Source organism: Tachyglossus aculeatus, chromosome 21, assembly GCF_015852505.1.
Source record: "Tachyglossus aculeatus isolate mTacAcu1 chromosome 21, mTacAcu1.pri, whole genome shotgun sequence".
Taxonomy (NCBI): Eukaryota; Metazoa; Chordata; class Mammalia; order Monotremata; family Tachyglossidae; genus Tachyglossus; species Tachyglossus aculeatus.
The window spans coordinates 62,300,269-62,310,508 of NC_052086.1; the positions used below are offsets into that span (position 1 = coordinate 62,300,269).

The following is a 10,240-nucleotide window of genomic DNA, read 5'->3' on the forward strand; positions in this document are numbered from 1 at the left end:
CCCTGATTCCTCTCCCAAAGAGGTGTGAGGAAGGACATTTAAACTTCCCACGGGGATACTACCTACCTCTAGCTCTCCACCGTTATTGTGGCTAGTGTTACTCTCCAAATGTAGACATCTATTTACTTTCAACTTTATTCTCTCTAACAAAGAGTTTTATAAGTCTCCCCTTAAAAGCAAGGAAAGAGGTCTAGTTCAGTTGAAGACCCTCTGCCCTTTTTTGAAACTTCTACAGAAATGACCTGCCAAATATGAGGAACAAAAACCTCTTTAAAAGAGTACAAGACTATATCTTAGTCTTGTACACTTTCATTTATATTATAAAATATATATATTTACCATTTTGTCATTCATTTAAAAATAAATGAAACAGCACCCTGATTTTCCAAAGATGAAACTCAACACATTGATGATCTTTGACCTCTGACATACCCATTGCTACCATTTTCTCTTCTTTCAACCCCCATGTCAACACTCCTTTTGATTTCCAGAAAGAACTGAAGCTTGTGTTGGTTTTTCTAACCGTTTGAGGATAAAGAGTACTTGGGTTGGTGAGTGAGGCAGAGAGTAAATGAATGAAAGTTTTGGGAAGGCAGAGAGAGACAGAAAACAGATGGAGATCTGAAAGAGAAAGTGTGGATAATAATAAAAATAATGATGGCATTTGTTAAGCTCTTACTATGTGCAAAGCACTGTTCTAAGCGCTGTGGGGGTGAATACAAGGTGATCAGGTTGTCCCACATGGGGCTCATAGTCTTAATCCCCATTTTACAGATGAGGTAACTGAGGCTCAGAGAAGTTAAGTGACTTGCCCAAAGTCACACAGCTGACAAGTGGCAGAGTGGGATTAGAACCCAAGCCCGTGCTCTTTCCACTGAGCCACGCTGCTTCTTAGATAAGATTAGGATAGGATTGTGGATTAGATAGGATTAGATAAAGACTGTGGTTTAGTGGATAGCACATGATCCTGGGAGTCAGAAGAGCCTGGGTTCTAATCCCAGCTTCACCACTTATCTGCTGTGTGACCTTAAGCAAGTCATGTAACTTCTCTGTTCCTCAGCTGCCTCACCTGTAAAATGGGGTTGAAAACTGTGAGCCCCATGTGGGACATAGACTGCATACAACCTGATTAATTTATATCTACCCCAGCACTTAGTATAGTGCCTGACACATAGAAAGCACTTAACAAATATCATTAAAAAAAAAGATTTGGGTATCTGGCAGATGATAAGTGAAAGCCAGGTGGGTGGGAGACTAAGAGTTGATAGGTGTGTGATTATCTTGTATCTACCCTAGTGCTAGCACAGTACCTGGAACACAAGAAGTGCTTAACAAATATGACAATTTAGTTAATTAGTGGTAGGTAGTAAATGGACCAGAGGATGCTAATATTTCTGGGATCAAACTGCAGTAGCAAAAATCCTTTCAAAGCATTTCTATTCATACCTTTCAACCACGGAGAGTGGCCTTGTGGAAATACCAAGGCATGAGGAGTCAAGAGACACAGACTTCTGGTACGGGCCTGCTTTGTGATCTTGGGCAAACCCCTTCATTTCTCTGGGGCTCTATTTCCTCAGCTGTAAAATGGGGATAAGATTCCTGCTCTCGCAAACTCTTAGTGAGCCTGGTGAGGGTCAGGGATTGTATCTGATCTGATTATTTGCATCTATCCCAGCACTTAGCACAGTGATTGTCCATAGTAAGCACTTAATAAATACTATCATAAAGCCAAAATGTTAGACTAAGTCTGTGTAAACGGAAAGGAACAGTTCTCCATATAGACAGAGGTCTTTGTGAAAACCTCATTACACATTGCCCTCATACATTTCCTAAATCTTCAGGAGATGCTATCAGAGGAGTGGGATTGTCTGTCCTCACCTTCCTCACCTATATAAACATACTAAATATATTAAATATACAGTATATATAGTATTTGCTAAGCACTTACTCCCCTCCCAGGATCACACCTAGAGAGTTTCTAGTACTCTGCCAGTCTCAGTCAAGGGAGGGAGAGTGAAGCAGAAGCATAACCATTCCATTCCTAGCTTAGGCAGTGGCTAGCAAGTGGAAGGCAATCTGCAACAAGTCAGAACTCACCTATCCTGGGCAGCAGAAGCATGGGAGAGAGTCAAGGGTGGAGAATAGAGTTTACTGCATGGAAGAAGGCAATGGTAAACCACCTCCATATTTTTATCAAGAAAACTCTATGGAGTTTTCAATCACGAACAGGCAGGTGGGGTGTATTGCAGATGGAGGTAAGGCGTTCTGGAAGAGATGTATCCTTGGAGTCGCTATGGGTCAGAGATGACTGGACAGCATAAGACAAGACATGTGCTTACTATGTGCCAGGCACTGTAATAAAGGCTAGAGTAGATACAAGATTATCAGGTTGGACACAGTGCCTGTCCCACATAGAGCTCACAGTTCTTAATCCCCATTTTACAGATGAGGTAACTGAGTCATAAGGAAGTTAAGTTACTTGCCCAAGGTCCCAGAGCAGACAAATGGCAGAGCCAGGATTAGAACCCAGATCATCTGACTCCCAGTCCCGTGCTCTTTTCTCTAGGCCCTGCTGCTTCTCCAACCACATATATGGTTGAGATTCTACCATGTAGCTCTAATCATTCATTTGACACTATAAATTGTTAAATAAACGGGCTCTAGGCCAAACTTCAAGAGGTCCTCGTGTTATGGTCTGTCTGCAGCACTGTGTTTCATGCCATTTTCGGTAATCCCCACCCTCTTCGCCCTCCCTTCTGCATTGCCTATGCACTTGGGTCTGTTCCCCTTAAGGATTTTGATACTTCCCCCCAGCCTCAGCCCCACAGCACTTTTGGACATACCCTTATACTCTGCAGCTTCCCTCTCTGTAATTTATTTTAATGCCTGTCTGGCCCTGTAGACTGCAAGCTCCTTGTGGGCAGGGATCATGTCTACTAACTCTAGTGTATTGTACTCTCCCAAGTGCTTAGTATAGTGCTCCGCACACAATAAGCGCTCAATAAATACCACTGACTGAGTGATTGGAAAAACAGGAAAAGACTTATAACAACACACAAGGAACCACAAACAGAGGTCATGAGGGAGAACCAAACCATGACAGCTTTTTCCTGGGGTAATGCAGCTGATGAGAGGGACAGGTCATGTGGGGCTTGGGAATAACTGCCCATCCTCAACTAATGATGACGATGATGAAGATGATAATGAAGATGATGATGATGGCATTTATTAAGCACCTACTATGAGCCAGGTACTGTGCACTGAGATAGATGAGAGAATCTGATCAGACACAGTCCCTATCCTACAAGAGGGCTCACGATCTAAAAGCAAGGGAGAATATGTATTTTATTCCCATTTTACAGCCAAGGAAACTGAGGCCCAGGGAGATTAAGTTATTTACTCATGATCATCCAGTAGACCAGGGGAAGAGCCAGGACCAGAACCCAGATATCCTGACTCCCAGCCTCCTGTTCTTTCCACTAGGCCATGCCATGCGAGTGGCAACGTCACCCAAGCTTCTGTGCTACCAAGGAATGTAGGAGCAAGCACCAGAGGACAAAGATAAAGAGGGCTGAGCTTTATCCTTGGCTCTTGCTGGCTTGCTGGTCATAAAAATTACAGTATCCGTTAAGTGTTTACTATATGCCTAAGCGCTGGGGTAGGTCCAAGATAATCACATCAGACACAGTCCCTGACCCCCATGAGGCACACAGTCTTAAGTAGAAGGGAGGACAGTTATTGAATCCCCACTTTGCAGATGAGGAAACTGAGGAACAGAGAAGTTAAATGCCTTGCCTAAAGTCACACGGCAGGCAAGTTATGGAGCCAGGATTAGAATCCCAGCCCTCTGACTCCCAAGCCCGTACTCTTTCCATTAGGTCACACTGCTTCTCATGAGATGCCGAGTAGCATCTGATTACAGCATGCTCCCTACCTATCCCCCAGGTAACACATCCCTTCTGGGCAAATCTATATTGGAGGTGCCAGGAATGGACACGGGAGAACACCAAGCTGATACAGTTTATTGCTCTTTGTGCCAGAGTCCCAATGGGCAGCAATGCCACAGACATGATTTATTCATTCATTCAATCGTATTTCTTGAGCGCTTACTGTGTGCAAAGTACTGTACTAAGTGTTTGGGAGAGTACAATATAACAATAAACAGACACACTTCCTGCTCACAACAGCCTGTGCCCCACAGCACTTATGTATATTTTTAATAATAATAATAATAATGGCATTTATTAAGCACTTACTATGTGCAAAGCACTGTTCGAAGCGCTGGGGAGGCTACAAGGTGATCAGGTTGTCCCATGGGGGGCTCACAGTCAATCCCCATTTTACAGATGAGGTAGCTGAGGCACAGATAAGTTAAGTGACTTGCCCAAGGTCACACAGCTGACTCTATTTATTTTATTGATGATCTGTATATAGCTATAATTCTATTTATTCTGATGGTATTGACACCTGTCTACCTGTTTTGTTTTGTTGTCTGTCTCCCCCTTCTAGACTGTGAGCCCATTGTTGGGTAGGGACCATCTTTATATGTTGCCAATTTGTACTTCCCAAGCGCTTAGTACAGTGCTCTGCACAGAGTAAGCACTCAATAAATACGATTGAATGAATGAATGAATCTGATAGGGCCTAAACAAAACTGCTAAGACCATAAACACTCTTTTGCTTCTATTCCTTTTACAGATCAGCTCTCTGAGAGGCCGAGGGAAAATCTGTGGTCTGGAAAAGCACTTCAAATTTAATGGACAGCTGTAACAGGGGCTCCAGTGTAGAGATGGAGGGGCACATCGAGCAGAGGGTGGAATGTCTTGGGGGTGTGGAGGTGGGAAGGGGAGGGAGACAGTAAATAATGTAGATTGTGCAGTGGTCACCTGAGATACCATGGTGAGGCTGAACCCCCCATAGATGACCCCAGTGAGATGAGGTGGAATGCTAGAAAATACCCATTATGGCAGATATGGGTACCGTTATTAATAATAACGATGATGGGAATGGAGATGATGACAACGACAGTGAGAAGCTGTTGCTACTTTTCTTGGAACCCCAGCCTTATGTTTGGGGTGGAAGCGTGACACAGATGCCCTGCCAGTCATGTGTTTTCAAATGGCATTTTGTTCACCAGACAGAATGGGATCCTGTTAACATGCCAATCTCTCCTTTCTCATCCTGCCAACCTCAGGGGTGGCACAGGCAGCTTCCAAAATCTCATTACCGCCACCACCTCACATCTTTTTTTTTTTCCTAAAGAATAAATTTCGGTAGCAGCCAATTAGAGTCGTTTGATGTGCATAATAATGAAAGCGTGGAAATTGAAATTGACACCTCAGAGGATGGGTGTTAAAAAAATGCAACTTACATGAATCCTGCATTTTCTTACAGCTTTCTATCATTTACAACAATTTACCAACGCTGGGGTCTTGAGCAGATTGCTGAACGCCGGGATGTGTGCTGGAGAGAGTTAGTGATTGAGACTGAGAATGCAGAGACTCCGTCTCCTTCCTAAGCACAGATCAATTACAACTCAGACAAGCCAGTGTCACATGTGATTCACAATGTCAATTTCATGCTAGTGGTAACCATTTAAGAAAGAGCTGTGCAGGTTTTACATTTGATAAGAAATCAGCAGTGTTTGTGTTTGTAAAAAGACCGATCACGGAGTGTGACAGCTACCAGAGATTGCTATGGAGCATCGACTTCCCGTCTGTAGTCTGTCATGGAGCCATAAGTATTTATTTCAAATGTTTTTTTCTCCCCCTTAAACCGGGATGTGAAAATAAACTGTCAGTCTCTATTTACAGCTGTACAAGCAGGAAATACAAAGGATTTTAGGTTAAATTGTCAGTTAACGGAATTCAAAATAGAAAAAAGAAACGGTCCTTGCTGCTTTATTGCACATTTTGATAGGAAAAATCATTTCTGCATTTGGATGTGGAAAGGAGTCCTGTTGGACAGCCCGGGAGTGAAGATCTATGTAGGGACCGTGTCCATTCGTGATTTGGGCTTTGTAGATACTTGAATGGTTTTCTATAGAATTAGGAGACGATGAGGATAATTAGACTGGAGGTGTTTAGAGCACATAGAGCCTGAGGCTTCGTCTTCGCCTCCTCCCAGGCCAATTTTAAGGCCCCTTTAGGAGACTCGGCCCCATTTGGGCCAAAGAAGGAGTTGAGCTTCCAGAAGCTGCAGACCAGCTTCTGTCACAGAGTCATTTGGGACAGACGGAAGGGAGTGAAGTTGGGGTGAAGAGAGAGGCGGGCAGCCCACCCTGAGCAGGGCCCCCTGCTGAACCAAATAGTGGCACCAAGGAGGAGCCAGCCCCAGGACAGTACTGTTTACGGAACTACACTCTCCCCTGTACCCCAGGACCCCTTGGGCCCAAACAGGTGTTACCAGCCAGAGGCTGGGCAGGGCCTACCCAACCACCAGTACAGTCTGCTTCCTGGCAGCAAGCACTGAACTGGAGAGGGAGCAGCCTCGACCTGGCAGGAGAGATGCCCTAGGGATACCCTTCCCACAGACTCCTCTGGCTTGGGCTTGTGTTCCTGCCAGAAAGCTGCTCTTCCCTGAGGCTGGGCAGGGCTGGTCACTACTGCTGTTCCCAAAGATCACTACTTCTCTGGCCAGGACTTCTCTCAGGGCTACCCACTACCCCAGCCCCAAGGAGGCACCACTTCCTCCCATCAGGACCCCTGCCCCACACCAGAGCTGTCTCCCAAAGTGGCAGGGAACTAGGCCCTAGGGCTGGACCACCCCACTTTGGAGGGCTGGCACCATGATATCCTTGCTCTGGCTGACTGGACATTCAATCACACTGGCATGGTTTTGGCATGGGTGAAATTGGGTGGCATCTCCCTGGACCAGAGATCCTCAAGGGACAGAGGAGCCCAAGAGTCTAGTGTAGTACTTCCCAACTTTTCTTTGGAGCACACCCAGTTGTGAGAATCTCCTAGTGTGGTACTTCCCAACTTTTCTTTGGGAGCACACCCAGAATCTTTTTCCCCTCCCATCCTTCCCCCTAAACCTAAGCACAAGTCCATGAAGTAGGATGGAGGGAGCAACAAAGCCTGCCATTCTGGTGCCATCATTTTCTATTTTGCTGCAGGGAGATGGTAGTATCCCTAAATGAGGGAGCATCCTGAGGAGGCCTAGTGAAATGAAAGATGGTGGCATGGCAAAATTCCCAGGAAACACTTGGGTGGACCAGAGTGCATGGCACACAGGTGAAGAAGAACTAGGTGGAGGGAAAGAGCATAAAATTGGCAGGCAGGTGGCCTGGATTCTAACGTCACCGCTAACACAGACCAAAAGCTACATTAAGCATGTCCCTTAACCTCTTTTTGCCTCAGTCTCCCCACTTGTCAAATGGGGATGATCACTAAATGATATATGTGCAAGCTCTTTGGAGGCAAAGTACTTTACAAATCAGGATAGTATCATCAACTAGTTTTCCTTGAATGCTACAGACTGCATGACAGTCCTGTGTGCTTAGGTCCTTGTGGGCAGGGAATATGTCTCTTATACTGTTATTTTGTATTCTCCCAAGTGCTTAGTACAGTGCTGTGCACCCAGTAAGCTCTCAATAAATATAATTGGTTGATAACTTGATTCAGCCCATAGTTTTTCTATGTGTTGTTCCCCTTTTAGGATTCTGTTCTTGGATCAGAATAAGAACAAAAAATTGCTTGATTTACTCTGGAAAATTAGTCTGGCCTAGTTCAGGCCCAGCCCAGGCTGCCGATCTAAATTGGCACCAAGAGGAGGAAGAGGCAGCCTTTGCCGTGGCATTTCCAGGACAACCACAAGACAAACAATCTGGGCTTTTCAGGGATTTCCACGGTGCACTCTGCTCCCAGCCATAGGAAAGGCAGGAGGGAGCTACAGCTGGCGTTGAGACGGTGCTGACGGTTTTGTTCAGCACTGACCCGGGGTGGGGGAAGTTGGGGGTGAGCAGTTTGGAAGGAGAGGGCTAGGAGGGGAGGAGGGGGAGAAAAAAAGAAAGAGCTAAAGGGCAGGCATACTGGAGAGCGCAGAGAGAGCTAGAAAAGGAAAAGATTAACGAGACCTAAAGAGAACCCAATTCTTGTTAGAATGAGATCTTTGAAGCCCTGTTTATATTTCTTCCTCCTCCAAACTAAGCTCTAAACCAGGGAATCTCTATCTTTCTGGTAACAAGCAATAGGCTAACATAAAGGCTCAGGAACATTACCATTTGCAAGTGCCTCCACCAACACTTTTAATTTCATTTGCATAAATTTGCATGTAGTCTGCGTCAGTCTTTATTCCTCTGCATTTAGATTTAAAATAATTTCACTATATTTCAAGCAGTCATTTTTTCCCCTCCTCTTTAAGCATTCTTCTCCCCCCCCACCCCCCCCCACCTCCATCTCCTCCCTCTCCTTCAGAGAGCAAGAGGAGAGGGCTTGCTGTTGGACAGCCTGATTTTACCCTTTTGAGAGAGCATTCTGGGAGAGTTCCTGAGCACTGAGGTTCTTGAGAGCAACAGGTTGAGAACCTCCAGCCCCAGAGCCGCAGAGACTGCTGAATCTCTCTGAGTGGGTCCTGAGCCCCAAACAAAGTCACTTATTTTCTCTGTGCCTCAGTTCCCTCATCTGAAAAATGGGGATTAAGATCGTGAGCCCCATATGGGATATGGACTATGTCCAAGCTGATTAGATTGTATCTACCCCAGAGCTTAGTAACATGCCTGGCACATAGAAAGCACTTAACAAATACTATAAAACAAAACAAAACAAAATAACCCAAAGCTGGATGTGCCAGTCAGAACATTACAAATCTCCAGTTCCTCATTTTGGAGGGACCGTGCCTTCACTGCCATTAGATTAGAGAAGTTCCTTGAGGGCAGTGATCCTGTCAACTCTACCAAATCTATCGTATTGTCCTCCCCCAAATCCTGTGAACAGTGCTCTGGACAAAGTGCTAAATAAATACTAACATGGTGTAGTGAGAAGTAGAATGGTGTAGTGAATAGAGCACGGGCCTGGGAGCCTTGGGGGTCTTGGGATCTAATCTCTGCTCCACCACTTGTCTGCTTTGTGTCCTTGGGCAAGTCACTTCACTTCTCTGTGCTTCAGTTACCTCATCTGTAAAATCGGGATTGAGACTGTGAGCTCCACAAAGGACAGGGACTGTGTCCAACCCAACTTGCTTGTGTCCACCCAGCGCTTAATATAGTGCCTGGCGCATAGTAAGCACTTAAATACCACAATTGTTATTATTATTATTGATTGCCTGCCACGGGGCAAGGCCGGCTTCAGACACTTGGCCACTCTGAGGCAGGGAAAAATTTGTCTTTCCCCTCCCATTGTGTCTGATGTCCTTATGTTATGCTGCATGCATTATGCTGGGCATGTGGTATAACATAATTACATCATATGGAAGCCTGTCTGATTCCCCAAACCTAGAGCGTTTTTCAGAGGGTGAAGAACCCCTAATCAGTTTTCGCTTATTCCAGAGCCTCTGCAGTCAAGGAGTGTGGTTTGGTGGAAAGAACACGGGCCTGGAAGCAAGAAGACCTGAGTTCTAATCCCCGCTCTGCCACTAACCTGTTGTGTGACCTTGGGCAAGACATCTAACTTAGCCATGCCTCAGTTTCCTCATCTGTAAAATGGGATTCAATACCTGTTCTCCCTCTCGGACTGTGAGCCCCAGATGGGATAGAGATGGTGTCCAACCTGATTATCCTGTATCTGCCCTAGTTCTTAGTACAGTGCTTGGCATGTAGTAAGCACTTAACAAATACCACAATTATTATTATTAATTATTAGGCCCCTATCAACACAGGGGCCACTTTCAACTTGCACAAAGGAAGAATGGACATTTTCAAATTTTCAACCGCTGCCATCCCTCAGCTGCCTTACTCAATCGTGGTCAGAAGCAAGCCCTGTTCCCACAATCCATCTGTCTACACCTGGGGAAAGGAATTCAGCCAGCAGAGTCAAGCAGAGGGCCAACCTTCCTGGCTTTGCCTAAGAGCAACCAATTGGAGGAAGGGTTTGGGGCAGAGAAGAAATGACCATACTTCTCCTCTGAGGAGAAGCTTTCCTAAAGAAATGCTCTGGAGACTCAAAACCGCCCAAAAGGAGCTTGGGAAAGCAATGTTTCCTTCTTTGGGCCTCATGGAGTTCAACTTGTAGATATCAGAAATGGCTTGTGTCCCCAGGTCAGTATGGAGTGATCAGGAACTTTATGGGATCTGGTTATCTTG

At 45.4% G+C, this 10,240-nt stretch overlaps 1 non-coding gene across 1 annotated transcript; it reads left to right on the plus strand.

Annotated features, from left to right (window-relative positions):
- The first annotated feature begins 1,949 nt into the window (after positions 1-1,949).
- LOC119943015 lies at positions 1,950-2,087 on the plus strand. The gene has a single exon (XR_005455502.1). It is a non-coding gene; the product is annotated as a small nucleolar RNA SNORA7 (small nucleolar RNA).
- Positions 2,088-10,240: the final 8,153 nt, after the last annotated feature.